We start from the raw sequence: 20,987 nt of genomic DNA, 5'->3' as shown, positions 1-20,987 counted from the left end.
TTCTGGAGGGTCGTAGAGGTATATCTCTTTTCCCTTTGAGATTTAGCTCTAGGTTAGATGCATGATCCTTACTGACTCTTCTGCTTTTCATATAGATCTGGTTTTACGAGTATTTTCCCTCACTTGCGCCTGCGAGGCCTTCTCCTCGCGTGCTCCCCGTTGCTGCTAGTTGGGGAGGCCGCAGAGGTCCACCAGAGGCGCTACGCCTTCGAGAGATGATCCTCTCGGTAGGTTTCTATAACAATTACTTTTTCTTTTATCACTTTTTGGTATTAGTTCCTTACATGATGATTTTGCAGAAGCCTAGTCCGGTCTATCGACCCTGGGCTATTTTCCCTATTCCTGCGCTGGCGGCGCAGTACACTGTTGAGTGTCGGTATTTTCTAGGGACATACGACGCGGTGGTCTACCTAGGGGAGAGGGTAGCCATTCAGCACTCCTTAGACGTTTTCGTAGTTCCTGCTCCTCCACCCCGGCACATGTTCCATGATGCACTGCAGCGGGATCGAGCTAGTGGATCCTCGCGGGGTACTCCTTGGAGATCCCATATTCTCCTCGAGCAGAGTTACGAGGAGGATCTACTACCATTGCTAGTGCCGGCTCCCGTCCTTTCGGAGGAGGCAGCGGTATGCTTTTATTTACTTGACTTGTCTTTTATTAGGTAGCCCCCAAGTACTTTCTGACCTTTTGTTTTTACCAGGCCGGTCTTAGGGAGTTCATTCCCACGAGGATGTACATACGCTATCAGGGCATGTACGGGCCGATCGAGGAGCTTATTCCACCAGCTCCGGAGGGGGAGCAGTTCGTGGAGCGCTCTATTCCCCGTCACCAGACTAGGGTAAGTAACTTCACATATGTTGTTTTCATGTTTGTTTATAGTTGTTACTGACTTAGTTACTTTGGCAGTTTTCTCGCGAGGTGGTGACGGCTATGGCAAGGTGCATAGACGCCTTTCGTAGCCAGCTCGTGAGGTTGCGGAACCGTGCTACCTGTCGTAGCAACGACGCTGAGGAGGTATTATTTCTTGCATTTAGCATCTTTATCTTGCCTTTTACTTGTGTTTTCTAACTTTGATTTACTCTTGCAGGGACAGCCTATTCCTTCTCCACGCACTCGGTCGAGACCCGAGCCTAGGAGAGAGACTACTAGGTCCGACTCGAGGCGTCGCCGGACTACTTCAGGTGGTCGGGGTGGTCGTTCTGAGGCCGCCGCTGTAGAGGACTTAGCATCATCTCCTGAGGATGCTCCGACTGGGCCGACTAGCCGAGGTGGGATGGGTGGTGGGACGTACGAGGTTGGCTCGTCGTCCCAACAGCCTTTGCAGCCTCAGCCTCTCTCTGTTGGGTACCAGGGTGAGATTAGATGGCCTGGCTCTAAGTTACAATTTCCGCCGACTGGCGGTTCGGGGGATGGTGATGGACATACTCCACGGAGTAGGACTTTCTTTGATACTTTTGGTGTCCCTCACCATTTGCGACCTCCTGCACCATAGTTGTACCTGTATTTTTATTTATTTTGACTTTGTAGGACTTTGTCTATTTTTATTTACGACTCATGTTTTAGACACTTTGTACATATGTACTTATTATTTATTAAACATTTTATCTCTTATTTTATTTTTTCATTTTATTTTATGTGCGTGTGAGTGTGTGAGAAAGTGTAATTTTTGCGCAAAATTTCCGTCATTTTTAATATTAGTGGAGGGTACCGACTCTCTCCCCCAAAAAGAAAGATGAAAAAATAAAATGAAGGAAAAAAAGGTATAGTTACTAAAAATAAGCCTAAAATTAATTAAGCTTAATTTAAGTAAAATAAAATAATAAGGGTAAAAAATGTGTAAGGATAAAAGAGAAAAATAATAGTGGGTGAAATAAGGATAAGTCAAGTCAAAGTTGGATTCGAGTAAGTAAAACACGGTTTTCAACGCGTAACAACTGTCGCTACTGAAAAAATACTGGCGTCGCGTAATTACACCTGTCGCCACGCGACAGAGTCTGTCGCCACGCGACAGCTTTTGTAGTCACGCGACAGACTTGTCGCTTGGCGACATAGTCGATTATCCTAATTCTCACAGGAGTTGAATTCTGCTGTGAAAAAGCTTATAAATACCCCCCAGAACTTACATTTTCTGCATAATTTGACCAGATTTATTAATTAAGTAAATTAACTATTAATCATGCCTTTGGCTAAAAGAACTTTTTGCGAATATACAAATGAGTGGTGTCGTTCTTTAACTTCCAAAGAGAAAAAAGAATTAGACTTTTTTCATATGGGGGGTATTTATGGTGTAAAGGGGATGAGTCTTGACATAGACTTTATTTATTCCGCCGTAGAATATTGGGATATTAATACTCACTGTTTTAGATTTTTTCATGATGAAATTTGCCCTTTACCGGAAGAATTTGGAGCCATTCTAGGCTTTAATTCCACGGATCTTGCGGTAATGCCTAGAGTAAGTGAATATTATTACAAAGATTTCGAGCGTTTCTTTGATCTAAGGGGTATGGACTTAAGAAATATAGTGCATGGCAATGTGGTTGATTTGAGAGAATTTGCACGTTATTACTTTGACAAAACTAATTCTGGATTTTTTCATGTCTATAAAAGAAGAGCTTTCCTCTTTTGCATGTTTAACCAACTTCTTTTAATTAGTGGTAGAGATAATGAAGGCCAAGCAATAATCATATCTATTATAGAACAGATTGAATCTGGGAGAAATCCAATGCCACTGATTGTTGGAGAGACCATGTTGTGTCTAGATGCATTGAAAAAGAATCCAAAAGCACCTCTTCGAGGTTCTCCAATTTTATTACAGGTATAAAATAATAATATTCTTAATTACAAGGAATTAAAAATATTTTTACATTGCGATGCTAATCAAATGTATGTTTACAGATATGGCTCATGGAGAGGCTAAAATTTATTAATCCTCCCGATGATATTGAAAAATACACTCCCAATTGCGTGGTTCAGCGAAAGAAGCGATTTTTAAAGATAGGTCGCCGTGAGTGGAGTAAGGTGTTTGCTGCTAGCGATTTCACTCTGAACTGGGTTATCCCTTGGTGGATGATTGAGAGGATGGTTGGTTATAATAGCCAAGCATACTGCCGTCTCCCTAGCTTATCAAAGTTAACTTTTTATTTCCCTTGTAGAGTTAAGAGACAATATGGACTTGCACAAACCATCCCTACATGAGATCTCCGCCGTCCTTATGAATTCCCTGTGTCGCAAGAAGTTGAGCGCTTTGACAAATATTGGAGTGTTAGGCCCTTATGGGAGGTGATTACCCACAGGGTTCCACCTTGTTTGTCAAACAGTGTAAAGCAATGGCTTAATGGAAGACTTCAGAAATCCCAAGTCAAGGTTGAGAAGACCGATGTGAAGAATCGTCTGGGTGACAAGAAGGTTCCTGCTAAAGAACGCCTAGGAGAAAGAAGTGAATTTAAGACTCCTATTATGCCAAAAAAGAAAAGTTCTAAGAAAGACAAAGGAAAAAGAAAAGTTGACTCTACAGAAAAGAAGGCTTGGGTGGAAAAGAAGCACGGAGTCTTAGCGGAGGGAGAAACTATCTATACTAAAATAGAATGTAGATCTTCTAGTGGATGTCTCCTAGCAAAGGTTATGGATGAAGAGGAAGAGAATGGGGACAAGAATTGGAAAAGAATTAAGAAGGAGAAGAAAGATTAGAGCATTGCTTTTTATTAGACAATTTTAATTTGTTTTAGTTAATTTTTTAAGCTTCATTTTATCGATAATGTAGTTTCTTTATTAATTAATAAAATTTTAGCTTTTATTTAAATTAACTTTACATTTAAAGCAATGAAAACAATTACAACATTTATTTTTCGGGGAATTTCTTCGAGTACGGGAAGTCAAACAAATTTCCAGAATATACAAAATCTTTCCAGACACTCGCAGAAACTTAGCGCTACTGGCTAAAAATCTGTCGCTGACGATTTCACTTTGTCGCCTGGCGACAAAGTTGTTGTCTGGCGACAGAACTCCTTTTCTAGCGCCAGTCTTGAAATTTTGCAGATGTGAATTTTTTAACTTTGGGATGCGAGATTTTGAAAAATTAAAGTGGCCGCACCCTTTTGGGGTTGCCTACGTATCCTTTGTTTAAGGAATCAGGCCAAACGTAGCTCTCTTGAGTGTTTAACTCAAGTAATTATGGGTAGTATTTCTTAAGTTGGTCAAGATTTGTCATATTTGAAAACTCATTGCCATCCATGTCAGTTAACTTAGCCGCGCCTCCTGACAGAATTGTTTTGACAATGTATGGTCCGGACCAATTAGGTCTAAATTTGCCTCTTGGGTCCAAAACATTTTTCCTTAATGCTTTTAATACCATGTCCCCAACCTTGATATTTCTAGTCTTGACCTTCTTATTGAAATGTCTAGCCATGCGAGTTTGATAGCATTGGGTATGATGTAGAGCTTCTAGTCGTTTTTCATCGAGTAGAATTAGCTCTTCGTACCGTGCTCTAGTCCATTCGACTTCATCAAGTTTACTTTCCAACACAATGCGTAGAGAAGGTATTTCTAATTCTACAGGTTGTACGGCATCCATTCCGTATACTAGGTTGAATGGCGCATTTCCTGTTGATGTTCGGATTGACGTGCGATAGCCCCACAGTGCGATGTGAAGCTTGTCAGGCCAATCCTTATAATTTTCAGTCATTTTTTCGATAATAGTCTTTAAGTTTTTATTAGCGGCCTCAACTGCTCCATTTGCTTGAGGTCTATAGGGGGAAGAATGGTGATGTTGAATACCATACTTTTGTAGCAATTCTTCACATTCAGCTTGAAAGTGAGTTCCATTGTCACTTATCATTTCATGCGGGACTCCATATCGACAAATTATGTTTCTTTCGATAAAGAGTGCTACATGTTTTGCGGTGAGTTTAGCATATGATTGTGCTTCTACCCACTTTGTGAAGTAATCTATTGCGACTAGGATGTATTCATGACCTCCTGTTCCGGAAGGTGTGATTTTTCCAATTATGTCTATTCCCCATGTAGAGAAAGGCCATGGTGAAGTGTATGTGTAGAGGAGAGATGGTGGAACATGTTGTAAATTTGCATAAATTTGGCATTTGGGGCATCTTTTTACATATTGATGACAATCCCTATTCATGGTAGTCCAATAATACCCTTCTCGCATTATCTTTTGGACTAGCATTTTGCCGTTAACATGTGTTCCACATATTCCTTCGTGGACTACTCTCATGGCTTTTTGAGCATCTTTCTTATCTACACATAATAAGGCTCGACCTTTAGGTACCCTTTTGTGTAACTCATCTCCTATGAGTACAAACTGGGAAGCCAAAAGCCTTAGTGCTCTTTTTGCCCTTTTGTCAGCATGAGGAGGATATTCTCCTTTGGTGACATAATTTAGTATGTCTGTAAACCATGGTTCTTCTTCTTGTTCTTCCTCTTGACTCACTTCATCGTCTTCTATGGCTTGAATGTATGCTGGTTTATGCCTTTTTTCTATGGTCAAAGGCATTTGCTCAATTTCCTTAGGAATCCTAACCATTGAGGCCAGTCTTGCCAAGGCATCGGCGAATTGATTTTCCTCTCTAGATAGATAAGTGTATTCCACTTTTTCCAACTGATCAGTGAGGGTTTCCAAATATGTTTGGTAGGGAGCTAAGCTTTCACTCCTAACCTTCCATCTCTTTGAAATTTGATTAATGATTAACGAGGAATCTCCGAATATCCGGAGTTTCTTTACTCCTAAGGCTAAAGCAGTTTCGAGGCCTACCACGCATGCTTCATATTCGGCTGCGTTGTTGGTAACGTCGAAATCTAACTTTATGGATATAGGAACGTGTTCCTCTTTAGGTGATACTAATAAGACTCCTACGCCACATCCCTTTTGGATTTAGGCTCCATCAAAGTATAAAGTCCATGTATCATCTTCTGTCATCATTAAATCTTCATCAGGAAATTCATTCTCTTCTAATGGTGTCGAATCTTCTATTGGGAAATCTGCTAGAAAATCCGATACCACTGATCCTTTGATTGCCTTTTGGGGCATGAATCTTATGTCAAATTGGGCTAAGTTAACTATCCACCTTGAGATACGCCCGTTAAGTGTAGATCTTTCAAATAGATATTTGAGGGGATCCATTCGTGATACTACATAAATGGTATGTACGAGCATGTAATGTCTCAGCTTAGTTGTGGCCCACACCAATGCGAGGCACAACTTTTCTAGTGGTGTATAGCGTGTCTCGTACTCGAGCATTTTCTTACTTAGGTAGTAAATGGCATTTTCTTTATTTTCTACCTCTTGCGCGAGCATGGTTCCCATTGTTTCTTTTGTAACGGTTAAGTATAACCTTAGGGGTATTCCTGGGAGTGCTGGAGCTAATACAGGGGGATTCGAGAGATATGCTTTGATCTTTTCAAAGGCTTTTTGACACTCGTCATCCCATATAACTGGCACGTTCTTCTTAAGCTTCTTGAATATTGGTTCACATATTGTGGTTAGCTTGGATATGAACCTACTTATGTATTGCAACCGGCCAATAAATCCCCGAATTTTTTTTTCGGTTTTGGGCGGTGGCATGGACATGATTGCCTTAATTTTGGTGGGGTCTATCTCTATTCCTCTAGAGCTTATGACATATCCCAAGAGCTTTCCTAAGGTTACTCCGAAAGCACATTTAGAAGGGTTTAACCTCATGTTATATTTCCTTAGCCTTTCAAAGAACTTTTTTAATGCTATTGGGTGTCCTGGACGGTCTTTAGATTTTACAATCATATCATCTACATAAACCTCCACTTCTTTATGCATCATGTCATGGAGTAGGGTAGTTGCTGCTCGTTGGTAAGTGGCACCCGCGTTTTTCAACCTGAATGGCATCACCGTGTAACAGTAAGTACCCCAAGGTGTTATGAATGTTGTCTTTTCCATGTCTTCTTCAGCTATAAGAATTTGGTTGTATCTTGCGTATCCATCCATAAATGAGAGAAGCGCATGATTTGCTGTATTATCTACCAAAATATCGATGTGTGGTAAAGGGAAGTCGTCCTTTGGACTTGCCTTATTTAGATCTCGATAGTCGACACACATTCGAACTCTACCATCTTTTTTCGGAACTGGGACGACATTGGCGACCCATTCTGGGTATTTAGATACCCTAATAAAACCTGCAGTTATTTGTTTTTGTACTTCTTCTTTTATTTTAAGAGCTACGTCAGGTTTCATTCGACGTAACTTTTGTTTTACAGGTTTCATTCCTGAAATTAATGGTATTGTGTGTTGAGCTATCTCTCTATTAATGCCTGGCATATCTTCGTATGACCAAGCGAATACATCAATAAATTCTTTGACTAGATTAATTAAATCGGTTCTTTCATCTTTACTTAGTGTTAGTCCGATTTTAACTTCTCTTTTAATGGTTGGATCTTTCGAGATGTTAACCGTTTCTGTATCCTCAATTATAGGCGTTTTGTGTTCAAGTGTTTCCATTGCTTTAATTATTTCTTTGTCATTTTCATCATTAGTTAAGCAATGCTCGTCATCTTTAGATAAAGAAAACAAGAGGAATAAGGGGAAGAAGACATATTATTAAACTCAGAAATCATTACATCGAATAACGAAATGTCCGTTGGGACTTGATTGCTAACTATCCTAGGAGTAGAAATAGAAGGTGGGGGTGCTACAACTAAAGATCTCGTCTAGGAAGTAACAATCCAAAAAGATCTCGAACCCTGGTTGTCTTATGCCATTTACAACGAAAGGTTCGGGAAACTCATGACAGGGGTAATCCTCTCCTTCTCTTATAAACTGTCCATTTAGAGTGAGAGGATATTGATCCATGGGTATTTCCCTCTTTTGTGTACGAGCCTTCCTTCGTGCTTTCGACTTTTCCTGGGCCCGCTTAAGATCTTCGTGAGTTGGTTCAAAACCAAGTCCGAAAGTATCCAATTTAGGGAGGCCAGGTAATTCCATGTGCTTAGCTATTCCTTTCTTCTTTCCTAGAGTCATTCCAGGAAAGTGTCCTTGTTTTCTTAGAATAGCATTAGTTACCATGTTTGAGTGGAGGTCGTAATGAAGAGGGATCCTTTCATCTTCCTCTATTAAGGAGACCTCCTCGTTAAAGCCCCACAAATCTTCATCATTTTCATCATGTTCTACATTGATTAGTGGGTTTTCCACTGTTTTGATCCTCATAGATGAAGTATCGATGGTAATTGGTATTCCTCCAACTATGGCTTTCACTTGTTGGTGAAGAGATGAAGGGACGGCCTTTAGATCATGAAGCCAAGGGCGTCCCAATAACAAGTTGAAGGATGCTTTAATGTCCACTACTTGGAACGTAGTGGCATGTTCAATTGCCCCCGCCGTTATGTTCATAGTGATTGTTCCTAATGCTTGACGGCGTGAGTTATCATAAGCCCTTATTCCTTGAGTTGATGGGGACAAATCCTCATCTCTTATTCCTAACATTCTTGCGGTCCTAAGTGGGCAAACATTAATTGCCGAACCATTATCCACAAGGGTCATAGGAACATTCATCCTCTTACATATTACTGTGAGATTTAGAGCCTTGTTGTGCTTGTCACCTTCCGGTGGTAAATCTTTATCCGAAAAAGTAACCAAGTTGATTGGACTTGGAAGATCACTCGTGAGAAAGTTAGCTAGTCCCTCAGGAGTGGTGTCCGAATCTATGCCTACTTTAGCCAAGGCATCCATGACTGCAACTCTATGCTCTCGGGATGTGGCCTAGAGTTTCCATACATTCATTTCGACCTTAGTCTTTTTTAGTTGTTTGACAACATCGTTGTCTTCTATGATTGGTATGGGAACTTGTTGGATGGTGGGCATAGGTTGGGTTGAAATGGGAGGTTGCATTCTCCCGGACCTGGTGAGGACATCTATAGGCGAATCTTCTTCGTCCCAAATGTCACTTACTGGGTATACTGTTCATAGAGGAGTCTCTTCGATATCTTTGAGATAGACATCCTCATCATCACTGTCCCACACTCCATTAGTGACTTAAATGATCTCGGTTCGAGAGGTTGGATCTTACCATTCTCGGAGAGCATTTTGAACATGTTAGCATATGACGTCCCAATTGGAGTATAAAGTTTGTTATTCTTCTTGGGAGTGTCAATTACTTGGAGAGAAAAGGGTTTCTTCTCCTTGGGTGGAGGTCTATTCTTGAGCAACTCGTTTTTCTCCTTTAAAATCTCATAGGTTTGGAACAATAATCTGTGCACTTCCGCCAATACTAGTGTTAATGCATAAACGTCCTGCTTAGTCGCAGGTTCTTGGTCATGAGAATCCACGGCATCTTCGAAGATCTCTTCTTCAATGGTCTCAATGGGTTCTATGAGATTAGATGGGTCCACTTGATTTTCTTCGTCAGAAATGGCCAAGGAATCCGACAGTGGTGTGGTGTTGATGCTTGGCTTCTTACTTGCAGGGGGCAATGGAAGTTTGTTACTATCAATCAAATCTTGAATGGCTTCCTTTAGCCTCCAACAATTTTCCGTAAGATGGCCCCTGCCTTAATGATATTTACAGTGTGCATTTGGGTTCCAGCTAGCCGTTCTCCTTTCGACAGGTGGGTCCCCAAATGGTCCAATAGGAGTTATAAGACCTTTTGCGTGTAAACGGTCAAACGCGGTGTCATAACTCATACCAATAGGAGTATAGTTCTTCCTAAATGGTTTCTTCTGTCCTTGATTATTGTTCATAGCTAGGACTTCATTCAAATTAAAGGTGCTAACGTTATTTGAGTGGGTGGATTTAGAAGAAGAAGGATTGTCGTTCTTCTTACCCTTACAGCCACTGTTGGAATTATTGTTAGCAGCTTTTTGTTTGGCTAGGTCATCTTCAATATTAATACCAATATCATAGACGGCCTTAAAGGTGTGCAGATTGCTTTGGTACCTAAGATTCTTGGAGTATTTCTTGGAGGTTCTTAATGAACATCCTGACAGACTCTTTTTCACTAGGTACTTCAACCATTTTTGCAGTGGTTTCCCTCCATTTATTAAAGAAGGAAGTGAAGCCTTCATTTTCTTTTTGCTTTAGAATTTCAAGCTCTCTATGATCGGTTTCAATTTGAATATTGCATTTATATCTTTCAATGAAAACACTTACAATAGACTCCCAACTAGAGGCCTTTTCTTTATCAAGCGAAAAGTACCACTGTTGACATACAGCTTCTAAAGACAAAGAAAATACAGAATGAAAAGCTTTCTTGTCTATCCCATTAATATTCATTATAGTTTCAAATGCTCTTAAATGAAAGTAAGGGTTATCCATAGCCTTAAATTTAGGGATGTCGTTGGGATTGAACTTCTGCGGGAGAAGGTCCTTATCCACCGAGACCCCTTGTGAGCTAATCCCTTGGAATCTAAAGTCGTTGGACAGCTTGCCCAAGCTTTCCTGGATTAAGTTCATTTGTTGTTGTCTCGCAGGGTCATTCATTTGCAGAGTTAAGTTTTTCAATATCTCAGCCAAGTTGGCTACCTCTCCCTTGACTTCATTAAGCTCTTCTTGACTAGCCATTATCTTCTTAGCTTTCCTTTTCCTACTAACCGGTTTGTCAAAAAGTAAGATTTGAACAAAAGTGTTGTCCTTGATTAAACGCCCTTCCTTTCTTGTCCACGCGCTGTAAGTTAAACCATATTTGTTTTAATACTCGACTCTAATTGACTTGACTTTATGGTTTAAAAATTAAAAAGAAAAAGCAAAAATAGGGTATATATTTTAGGGGAAGGTTTAATGAATTTTTTTAATTGGAGGATTAATATCCGACTTACCCCCCCTAAAAAAATGACGGAAAACACGCATACAAGACTCTCTAGACATGGTCATGGTGCGACAAACATGTTATGTGTGTGCTTTATGAATGCGTGTGAGTGACATGCTTTGACTCTAGTGTATGACCATTGGACTTTAAGTGCCTAGACTCAATTAAAGACTTGGACGTGGTTTGAACCATTAATAAATCGGTAAACTGATTAGTAGACTGTTTAATTAGACTCGTCGTGATGACTCAAGCAAAAAACTGGACTGTCGCTAAAACGACAGAACTGTCGCCACTGTTTAAAACCTGTCGCCAGACGACAGAACTGTCGCCAGGCGACAGACACTAAACAGAGGCGCCACAGCCCAAATTTCTGTGCCATTGCTGGAACATCAATCCGGACTGTTTCCAGTAATTTTACTCTAAGTGGACATGCCTAAAGTCGTACTAAGTCAAGTTGATTAATTTATTAGTCTTTAATTAATTCAAAATTAATTAATTGATTAATTAGACAAAGTCCTTTTAGTCATTAGTCAATTTATTTAGTCTTAACCACAAGTCAAACAAACGGTTAACACATATATAGTATGCACAAACAAGGATGCACAAGTAGTTCATATAGTCACAAAATGATGCAATGAGTTTGCAACCTAACCATGTCTCTAGTTCTCTAAAGTTTAAGGATATGGGTTAAGTCAAAAAGGGTCCATGGTTATGAGTCCGGATGCATTGCGCACAAGCCTAACCGTGAAGGGTTGGCGCGAATGGATAGGACCCCGTGAGTTCGTGATGAAATCGAACTCGACTCCATGGTTTGGTGGATTCACAAACTTGCATGTACCCGTTGTTGCACATATAGTGGATTCAATTGGGCAGATGAAGCGTGAACCCCCAGAGGGTTATGTCCATATGTAGAACACATATGGGTTCAGAAAAGTGAGAAAAGAACTCAATCAATAAGTAAAATCGAGTCAACAGTACTAGAAATGGTCAAAACAAGAAGGCAGATACCTGGCTCGGTATTGGAAGAACTTGGCGCCAGACTACAGGGACTGTCGCCGCAAAAGAACCCCTGTCGCCAAGCGACAGAATTGTCGCCAGGCGACAGAAGCTCTTTACAGGAGACAAGCCCTGTTTTCTAGACGCTAGTTCCTACATGCCTTGGCAAGTATCTGTGTTCTTAGAATTTTCCATATTTCGCAGCGTTATTTCGATTCTAGTCGTGAAAGATATTTCTCAAATTTCCTACGTGTAAAAATCCTATGTTTTGACTCATTGGTCTCCCCCAATGAGAACCTTTTAATGCATATGACAATAATGCTAATCAAATTATGCACATGAAATACTTAGAATTTTTCGAGTCTCATCCGCTCATTCTAAATAATTGCCAAAACAAATTTCAGGAATATAAATAAAAATCCTCCCCAGTGGAGTCGCCAAAAACTGTAGGGAATATTTCAAGTATTATGATCCCAAGCTCGAACCCCACTGTGATCATACACTTAAGTACGGTGGCGTTCCAAAGGGAAAGAAAAGAGAGCAAAAGAGTCGCCAACAAGTTTAAGGAACTTGTAAACCCAAAAGACAATCCAAAAGGACCATCAACTCCATAAGGTCTTGAACCAAACAGGGTTCGGGGATGAGGGTACGAATCCAATCTACAAAAGAAAGGACCCGCCCTATGAAATAGGCCTCTACTTTATTCTGCTCGTATTCATGTGCGCTTTTCGAATAACATACAAACATTATATTAGACCTAACCTTTATATCTATGTTGGTTGAATATTAATGCACAAATAAAACTATTATTGGCGATCACTTGAGTTAAAATCACATTAGCTTAAACCAAATTATTAATTATCTTATTAAGCGTGATTTGATGTACGAATTCCCTTTAACATGCATAAAAGGTGTGATCAAGAAATAATAATATAATAAATATCAAGCAACATAATAACGAAGCAATAATAAATCATGTGAAGGCATAATAAAGCTTGATAATAATAGCAAGACCCTAGGCATGATACTAACAAGATTAATAACAAATCCTAGCATGTCACTAAACAATAAAGATCAAAGCTTTAAACCTAACATGGTACTAACATGATATTAGAAAGAGTAAAGGCACCCTAAACATGATACTAGAAAACATAAAATAACATCCTAACATGATACTAGGAATTAAAATAATATAAGCATGCTTTCGACATTGAAAGAGAGAAATAAGATTACATACTTTGATGCCTCGTACCTCTTTTTAATAACAAAATACACAAGTTAGTAAACTTCAATGAAAATAATAAATCAAAGAACTAAATTAAATAATTGAGAGAAAGAGTTATAAAGTTTAGACTGGATTTGGGACCAAACCCTCAGAAAATATTAAACCTTGCACGTCTAGGGCGAAGGCAACTTCGAACTCGGCTAAGTGATTCTAAGTCTTGTGAATGCGGAATATTGTTTGTAAAAAGGTTGGTTTAGAAAGAGAGAGAGAGAGTAAGAATTAAGTAATTCTTGATGAGAGTTGATGAATAAAAACGGAGGTTTGAGACCCTATTTATAAGGAAATAATCCGAAAAAGTATGGAATTTGATAAGGAATAAAACTACACGCTGTCGCCAGGAATTCACTCTGTCGCGATGCGACAAGGTCTGTCGTGAGGCGACAAGGTCTGTCGCGAGGCGACAACCTTGTCGTTTGGCGACAGCCTGACTTAGACGCGTTTTCCACGCGAAATCCGATCTTTAATCAACTTGATCTACGAAATCCGTACAGAAGATAAAAACGTGTTTTCAAAGATAATAATAATAATAATAATAATGATATTAAAACAAATAATAATAATAATATAATATTTTATTCCAAATAAAAGTCCACCTTAAAATAAATAATTATTAAATCTAATAATATTAGAATTAAAAGGAACCTTCTAGAAACTTCTAGAAAGTTTTAATTAATCCTAATAATTTTAGGAATAATAATTAACATTGGGCCCTCCTCTAGATCATTGGGCCGTATGTAAATAATTAACCGGGCCTAGTTTAGTATTTTGGCCATAACTTCCTCAATATTCATCGGAATTGGGCTTATAATATATCGTTGGAAAAGTCTCTTCGAGCCCTATCCAACTACTCTATTATCGGACCTTAATTATGGGCCAAACTAAACTGGTTTGGATATTTTTAAATAAACAGAGTTATTTTCGAAAACAGAGAGAAGATAATTTTAAATAAAACTAAACCGCAACACTTGACTTTTCCACACTTTCACCTTAATCGATTATGGTTCGACGCGAAAGGCATTCATCACTGGGTTTGGTTTTGGGGAGACACAAATGGGTGTCTACACCTGTTATTTGGGTGGAATGTGTATCTTACCTGGTTAGATTTGGTGGGTAGTACATTGTTATATGTTTCATTGAGCCTATACTTCACCAATCCTGACCGGTTTGGTTTAGTCGCAAAAGTGGGTGGTTCATTATCTTTGTTTAGTGGTTGGGAATCAGCTTCTTCTCTACATTAGGTTCCTTTCCATGTGACATTGGTACAAAATTTTCTAGGGAAATTTAAATATTTTTTTTTTAAAAAAAAATGGAAAATTTGCAAATTGCAGCCATTTAAAGTTTGTAGTTTGCAAATTGCAGCCATTTAAAACAAAATTGCAAATTGCAGCCCAAAAGTTCGTATAAATTGTAAATTGCAACCCGATTCAACTTTTTCATCGGTTTACATGTCAAAAAATCTTCGGTTGAGGTTTTAAGGTCCATTTTAGCCCTTAAGGATCCGAATTGAGCTTAGAATTAGCAAAAAAATGACGTAAGTGCCTCGTTTTGCATACCAAAAATGCATCGATTTGTGATAAACTGTAAAAATGAGACATTTACGTTATTTTTTTGCTAATTCCGAGCTCAATTCGGACCCCAAGGGCTAAAATAATCCCTAAAACCTCAACTAAAGATTTTTCGACATGTAAACCGATGAAAAAGTTGAATTGGGCTGCAATTTACAATTTATACGAACTTTTGGGCTGCAATTTGCAATTTTGTTTTTGAATGGCTATAATTTGCAAAATACAAACTTATTAGGCTGCAATTTGCAAATTTTTCAAAAAAAAATCTTAACATCGTTCATGACATCAATCATTTCATAGTTAGCTTTCACTGATTCATTGAGCATAATGTAGGAGATTCAAGCAATTTATGTGTATGGAGTACAATGCTATGTTCAGAATTAACAGGATAAATTGTTATGCTATGTTATAACTAAGTAAGCTACACGCAATTGCACTAAAATATCTCAGGTAGGTTTTGCTTGGCATAGGATGGTTAAGATTTATTTGGAAACTTTGCAGTTGTGCAATATATTGCTTATTGAGGACTGATGAGCTTCACTAGTTCACTCGCGCCCAACCTTTTTCACCATCTTTTTTTCAATTTTTGGAACAAACATGTCAATGGAGAGGTTTATACTTGATTGCTTACGATTAACACGCTCCGCATAATTTCATACTTGTGGTTTCTTAAGCTTGCCAACTGAGAGGTGGTTATCTGGTTGTTTGTGTGATAAATGTGCTTTGTGTAATAATATACTTGTGGCCTCTTTAAAGCTTGTGAACTAAGAGGTGGTTACTTGGTTGTTTATTATAAATTATTTTTTGTAATTGCATTTTGTCCTCTCTTTAAACACTTGCTAACTAAGAGGTGGGTATTTGGTTGTTTATATTGTATTCAGCATTTGATTTTTTTTTCCTTCTAAATTTGACTTTTTTTTTTCTTTTTTTCTTATTAAAATCTTCTTTTGTTTAGGATGGTTCATTTTCCTACACTGCTCCTGAAAATAGTGCCCCTAAAGATCCCATGTGAGCAAGCTCTTCTGGTTTAGTTCGATCTCCATGTTAATTTCTGTTTTTAGGTTGTAGCTATGATTAATTTTTTAATTTGTGTAGAGACAAAGGCATAGATGATACATTTGTCACTCCTAGGGATCGAAAGGTGAGGTACATTGTTTTTCTATAAGATTCATGTGTATGAGATTACTCATTCAGTCCCAGAACGATGCTACTTACTTTCATCTCTGTTATGCATATTCCCATTGCAATTTAAGTAAAGATATGGAAGTGTAGACATCTCTGTTATGCTACTCACTTTCAGTCTTTCACTGAATGTTAAGTCAGTTGATTAGGCTTATAAAAACTTGTGAGCTGAAGCTTAAAATGGGCTGGTTTATTTTGTGCTTTAGGTACTTTTTTAAGTGATAGTCTTGAACTTGAGATGTTTATACAAACTTGTCAATTTTCACAGTTCTGATACTAAGAGTTTGTTATTTTGCTCTGCTGATTACCCTTGCTATACCTTCTTTTTTTTTAGTGAAATATTCATTTTTATTGCAAGTCATAAACTAGAGCTAGCAACTGGCAAACAATTTGGGACATAGGAAATATTTAGTAAATTAACATTAAAAATAATAAGAGACCAGCTTAAATAAAAAGTCAACTTAATGTAAAACAACTTTTAAACTATAGCTAGCATTATCCAATTATTAATTTCTTCCCTTTAACATGCTTACTCCACTGCTATTAGACTTTATTAAGCTATTACACTGATTTAAAGCAAATTGAAGTATCTCACTCGGCACTGATGAAGTGATAAACTGGTTAAATCAAACATTAACTCTGATAAGTTTATCCAATGATGCAAATAGGTTAGGTTTGGAATTCGAAAATCCAATATAACAATTTGTACCTCTTTGGGAGGTTGATTTCCTTGTATCAAAAGCAGATGGTGGTGGAAATTCGTTTTGTGGGGTTTGGTAAGGACAATGGGAAGTTGATGTGGTGCAAATGTGCAATGCAGTATGGCTGTTTTGTGGTGTATTTGGTTGGAGTAAAATTCCTGTTTTTTTTGCTCTTCCTAATTTACTAGATTTGGTCAGGGACAAAGAAACTTATCTAGCATCATTGAGGGATAAGACTTCTTGGGCATTTAAGGGCTCTTCGACTGGGGATATGCAAAGAAACTGGCTTAATTTTTATAGTAAATACCTGATTATAGGAAAATTTGCCCTTTTTCTCTAAATGCAATTTTTGAACTGTTAAAATTTTAAAACAAACTTTTTGTGAAAGAAGACGTGAGCAAGTGACCTGAGATCCTTTATTCCATAGTTCCAGACTTCCAGTGTTCCACTAGGATTACGTACGAAGAATAATTAGAGAAAATATGACATTTATTGCTGCACATTTGCACAAGAGTTAAGGCACAAATCGGCTGCAAAATTTATCTTTTCCTGTCTGCTTTTGTTGTTGACAACAACATCAACATCACAACAGTAAGGATTCGTTTTGTGCTGCATATAAACTAGTAACTCCTTATAATAATTTTGTAAACCTGATTGCTTACACTCCAATTTTTTTCATGGATCCATTTACTGTAAACTCTTGTTTGTAAGAGAAGTTTGTGGATGTAGTAAAATGGTGGGTGAGTGTAAGAAAAGGGTATAAGAAGTAGGAGAGATAGTTGGAAGGTGTAAACTTTTTAGGAAATAGGAGTAAGAATGTAGATTTTGTTTGCCAAATGTATAATGAAGTAGAAGTAGATAGAAAAAGTGTGGAACAAAATTCCCCCTCTATGGAAAGTGGGTACATGAAAAACAGAAAAATAGGAATAATAGTTTTGTATATCATTGTTGTTGCGGCATAATAATAAGAGATAAAGTGAAGTTATGCCCTTTATAATAGTAATTAAGTCAGGATGCCCATTTTTTTTGCTTTCATTTCATGCTTTTTTATCTCACTCAAACAAAGCAGAGACTATAGTATATGGTTGGGGTTGAGTAGCCGATTAGGTGACTGTATATAGTCAAATAAGGCAGTGGAAGCTGCATTGGCTCAACTTGCATCATCAACAATTAAACTGCAATTCTTACATCCCAATCCTACACCTTGACTATTAAATTTGATCCCTTTGCTCCTTTATAATCAGGATAGCTTGCAAAGCTCTCTGAGTTTTGAGCAGTTCACCAACACTCTCTGCTCAACATTCTCCTCCATACTAGAAGCATCTTCTACTGGAAATTCTTTTTCTTTCAAGTTCCTCACTAACATATCTTTTGTAGGACCATTGTATGTGATGAGTGACATTTATGGCACTCATTTGATCTCTTTTTGGATGAATTCCATTTCATTTTATTACTCTTTTCTTTAGTTTTCCTTAGTTTTATTCTTATTTTCTTCATTTTATGCTTTTCTTAGTTAGTTTCTCTATTTTGTGCATTTTCTAGTTTACTTGCTATTTTTCCCTTTTATTTGCTTTTTATCCTTTGTTTGTAGGTTGTGATTGATTGTCCAAGAATTCCCAAGCTTCTTCTCCATGGTTTTTCATTGCTTTTCATGCCTAATGTTTGTGCAAAGAGTTTCAAGTCAAAGGGGGATCCAAGGAGCATGCTTCAAGGCCTTGTCTATGCTCTTTTCATGGCTTTTATTCTTCAAGAATTCCAAGGAAGTTGCTGCCTACCTTGTCCTCCATCACCATCATCTAGGATGTGTGCACCTCATGAGCTAGGACGAAGAGAAGAGAGGAGCTATACCCAGTTTGGTGAGGGCGCACTCGGGGAGTGTGCGGCCGCACATATGTCGAGTGCTGCCGCACACCTGGTGCGTGCGGGCGCACCTTTCTGGGTGTGTTTCCCGTGCGCGCCACTCTCTCTCCTATGTACGACCACCGGCGTGGGTCTATTTTTGGGCGTCAATATCGACCTCCTCTTTGTATATATAGTTATTTTCTTCTATTTTTGGAAAAGTTTTTACATTAGAATTCATTTTGTTAGTTTTTTATTAGAATTTTAGAGAGAGAAACTCAAGGATTGAAGAGAGAGAAACTCATGGTTTTTGGTTGATTGTTCAAGAATTCTTCATTGTAATTGATCTTTAGATCAAAGTTTGTAAGGATCTTCATCTTTGATTTCAATACAAGTTTGATTTTAGTTGATTTCATTTGTTTTTCATATTATTGTTGATTGATTGAAGTTTGTTTGATGTTTGATTGGAGTTTAATTGAAGTTTGATTGATTGTTGATTTGATCTTTGATTTCAAATATGTTGATGATGAAATTGATGATTAGTGTAGTTTTGATCTTAATTTCCATGGCTAGTGAGTAGTTTTCTAGCTAGGGAAATGGTGAAGCATGTTTGAGTGATGGATTAGAGTAATTTGGGGATAATTAATGGAGTTGATGATATGATTAAACTTGGTTGATAATTCATGTGCATGTGTGTAATTGATTGAAGCTTGGCCATCTTTAATTGTTGCACTAGATTGCATTGTAAGCTTGCTATGATACGGACCATTGATTAGTAACTTGCAACTTCTCGATTGAGGTGCCTTGTGACGTTTCCTAGTTAGTGTTTAGCGTAGTTGGCGCTAGTTAGACCTCTAGGAGAAATACCTTGGTATGCTCTTTTGGATACATGATTGATCTTCCTTCATATCACTTGACTTAGTTGGTTTGACCTCCCAAATTACCATTCTCCATTACAATTACATGTGGATCCATTCCCCTAGTGTCTTTTATATTGATTTTATACAAGTTCATTGCATCGTTTAGCTCTAGCTCTAGTTTCTACCATAAACCCCGCATTTGACTTCGGAGTAGCTTGACTTAGGCAATATACATTCAACTTCCATTCCTCTGGGTTCAACCTTGACTTACCACTACACTTCCATAGGGGTTTGTTGAGTTATAAATATTGTTTGATTGGGTGGGGTGGTAGCCCAACGACCTACCGTTCCTCCTCCCATCAAAATGGCGCCGTTGCCAGGGAATGGTGCTTTGAGTGCATATTATTGTTGAGTCTATTCCACTTTATTTTCAAAATACAAAAATATTTTACACTTTAGGCTACACTTGTAGCCGTGCTACTAATATTTTCTTTGAGTTTTGTATGCATAGGTTCCGAGATTGTTCAATTGTTCCCTTTGATCCGGAGATTGAAAGAACTCTCTCAAGGAGGAGAGTAGCAAACAAGACATTGGATTATAGTTCTTCAAGCGAAGAAGAGATTGAACAAGAGAAAGTCATGGGAGAACATCCAAGAGTTGCCTTGAAGGAATTGGGAGTGCCTGGTGCATATAGGTTCGAGAGCGGCATAGCTCCACCTACAACACCGGCAAATGATTTTGAAATTCGGCCGGCAATGATCACCCTAACTGAGAGGAGACAATATAGTGGGGCTAAGAATGAGAGCCCATTGAACCATCTTAAGGAGTTTGAAAAATATTGCAACACAATCAAGGTCAATGGAGTGTCTCAAGAGTTTATCCGCCTTAAGTTGTTCCCTTTTTTCTCTCATAGGAAGATCTTTGGAATGGCTAGACAAATAGGTGTAGCCCAATTCATTGAGAACGTGGGATGATGTCACTAAAGCTTTCTTGTCCCGTTTCTATTCTCAAAAGAAGACGGCGGAGGCAAGGGCTTTAATTCAAGGGTTCAAGCAAAAGCCAAATGAGAGTCTCTATGAAGCATGGGAAAGATTCAAGGAGTATCAAAGAGAATGTCCTCACCACGGAATTCCAACATACCAAGTGATCCAAATCTTCTATGGTGGTTTGAGTCCTCAAGGCAAGTCATGCCTTGATGGAGGGGCCGGTGGTCCTATCATGAACAAGACCGAAGAAGAATTTGTGGACATAATAGAGGATGTGGTGACTTAATATAGATATTGGCAAGATGGGGAAAGAGATTCTTCAAGCAAGCAATCTTCGTTGTATTCGGTGGACCATCTCAATGCCATCAACAATCTTTCCTCTCAAATGACAAACTTGGGAAAGGAGGTGACCGCAATCAAAGCCAAGTTAGAGAGTGTTTCTTCCTCTTCTCAAGCTTCAAATCTTCCCTCCCAATTTAAGGGGAGAGGTACTTCTTCTAACTCTCAAACCCCTCCCACTTCACATAATATGCCTATGGGATGTTTGTTTTGTGATGCATGTGGATCATATGATCATGACTCTAGCAATTGCAATAATGAATGTGTTGATGAGTTTGATAACAATGAGTGTGAGCATGTGAACTTTGTGTCAAACAACAATGTTCAAAGGTTTGATAATCAAAGAGGCCAATGGAATAGGAATTACAAAAACCAAGACAATTTTGATAACTATAATCATGGTGGCGGTTATAGGAACCAAGGGAATCAAGGTTCTCGTGGTAACCATAATAA

At 38.4% G+C, this 20,987-nt stretch overlaps 1 non-coding gene across 1 annotated transcript; it reads right to left on the bottom strand.

The window, feature by feature from the left end:
• Nucleotides 1-20,233: 20,233 nt before the first annotated feature.
• LOC145618800 (small nucleolar RNA R71) lies at nucleotides 20,234-20,339 on the bottom strand. The gene has a single exon (XR_014108045.1). It is a non-coding gene; the product is annotated as a small nucleolar RNA R71 (small nucleolar RNA).
• Between the last annotated feature and the right edge of the window lie 648 nt (nucleotides 20,340-20,987).

This window comes from Chenopodium album, chromosome 26 (assembly GCF_948465745.1).
Source record: "Chenopodium album chromosome 26, dcCheAlbu1.1, whole genome shotgun sequence".
NCBI lineage: Eukaryota > Viridiplantae > Streptophyta > Magnoliopsida > Caryophyllales > Amaranthaceae > Chenopodium > Chenopodium album.
Note: the sequence above shows the minus strand (reverse complement) of the source record. Positions and strands in the feature narration are given on the sequence as shown.